We start from the raw sequence: 2,075 nt of genomic DNA on the forward strand, positions 1-2,075 counted from the left end.
CATTTATTTATTTAAATTCAAATTAGTTAACATACAGTGTAGTATTAGTTTCAGGAGTGGAACCCAGTGATTTATCCCCTACATATAACACCCAGTGCTCATCCCAACAGGTGTCCTCCTTAATGACCATCACCCATTTAGCCCATCCCCCCACCCAAACTCCCTTCCAACAACCCTGTTTGTTCTCTGTATTTAAGAGTCTCTAATGGTTTGTCTCCCTCTCTGTTTTTATCTTATTTTTCCTTCCCTTTTTCTATGCTCATCTGTTTTTTTCTTAAATTCCACATATTAGTTTGTTAACCAGATGCTTCATTCTACAGTGCAGGCTGGCAAGGTGGAGGGGGTGGAGTTTGTACTTGGCCACAAGTGGCTTTGGATTTGAGGCACCAAGAGCTTGCTGACCCCTCAGAGGGATCAGGTTACATTTGTGTGGAAGGTAAGAAGTTCCTACTATGAATCTGTGCTTGATCCTGGTTGAGGAACCTTTGCTTCTCTTTGATTATAGTAGTCTGCCCTATGTTGCTGTGCCTTTCCACACTGCATTCTTATTCCCAGGTAGGGCCTGGATGCTGGAATGTAGTCAGAACAGAGGGATTTGGGAAGGGTGGGGTGGGGTGGGGGGGAGCAGAGGCCCAGCATGGGGTGGACTGGAGTCACATGCTTTCCAACTTTATTTACCTTCCCTGAGACTCAGTTTCTTCATTCCAATCTCAAAGGATCATCGTAACTTAAAATGAGATTAAATAGGCAAAACTTTAATGTGCTTCACTCATGTTAGGCTCTCAATAAATGCTTATTACCACATTCCATTCTCTATCCCTCCCTGGCTACCCCTTCCTTCCTTCCTTCCTACCTTCCTTCCTTCCTTCCTCCCTCCCTGTATCCATTTCTTATTTTCCTTCCCCCTACTCCACTTTCCAAGGCTCAGTTTCTAGAACCAGATGCTGTCTGGTGGGTTAGGGCAAGATAAGGAAATGCTGACCCCCTTGGGATGCACAAATATTACAGAAGCCCTGACCACAGCTCCCTGATCACTGGAAGTAGGACCAAGGCACAATTCTTGCATTATAATGATATATGTGAGGGGGAAGAATGGAGGTGGAGGAGCAAGACAAAAAGATGGCTATTTGATTGTTCTCTCTTTCCTCCTCTAGATAAAAGTGAAATTCCTGGACTGGAGAACAAAATACTCCCTCACAAAAAAGAAGACCATTAAAATTTACTTCTGCTGCAATGTAATAAAGGGGACAATAACCCTCAACATCAGGAAATGACTCCATGCTTTCCCTTTCATATTTGAAAGCAGAGGTCCTTACAGCTGCTGCCTTCCTCATCTCAAGCATTAATTTTCTATTACAAATAAAATTAATGAGTTTAGCCAATCTCTGATGCTCATAAAGTTGTGCTTTTCATTACCAAGGTTAACAGCCTGCTGGATACACCTCTTTTTGGTGGGACTCCCACAGAGCTGGGACTGACTGATGTCACCCCCTGGGGCTCAGGGTAGACCCACACCCCAGTCCTGGTCCTGAGATACCAGATGTCTGCTTCTTTTTCTTTAAACCCACAATGTCCTCCACTTATTAGACCTTCAGCTTAAAACTTGCCTCTCCCAGGATCCCTCCCTGATTGACTCTGAGCATTATGACCACACTATAATGTCATATTCTTTTAACACCTACACAGGGTTGGTGACAGATTCAAGTCTGATGGGGGAGACAGCCAGTCTGATGGGACCATGCTGGGGAACAACTGGCCAAGTTCTTCTCACCCAGGGTAGGGTCAGGAAGCTTTTCAAAAATATGTGATATTTAAGTGTCTAGCAGTACACATGGCTATAGAGCTAGGGACCCTTCTGCCTTGTGTCTTTTCTCATAGTGCAGCTCTGTAGACCAGGGGTTGGCCCATTGTAGTCCACTGGCCAAATCTAGCCATTGCCTGTTTTTGTGAATAAAGTTTTATTGGAACACAGCTATGCTTATTAATTTGCATACTGCCCAAGGCTGCTCCTGTGCTATGACTGCCACACTGAGCAGCTGTGGCAGAAATGGTCAGCACACATAAAATATTTACTG

The 2,075-nt window shown here is 44.3% G+C and overlaps 1 long non-coding RNA gene across 1 annotated transcript; it reads left to right on the top strand.

Moving 5' to 3' along the window:
- The first annotated feature begins 323 nt into the window (after nucleotides 1-323).
- Nucleotides 324-1,382, top strand: LOC123602394. The gene is made up of 2 exons (XR_006714475.1): nucleotides 324-436; nucleotides 1,155-1,382. It is a non-coding gene; the product is annotated as an uncharacterized LOC123602394 (long non-coding RNA).
- Nucleotides 1,383-2,075: the final 693 nt, after the last annotated feature.

This window comes from Leopardus geoffroyi, chromosome D1 (assembly GCF_018350155.1).
Source record: "Leopardus geoffroyi isolate Oge1 chromosome D1, O.geoffroyi_Oge1_pat1.0, whole genome shotgun sequence".
In the NCBI taxonomy this organism is placed as follows: domain Eukaryota; kingdom Metazoa; phylum Chordata; class Mammalia; order Carnivora; family Felidae; genus Leopardus; species Leopardus geoffroyi.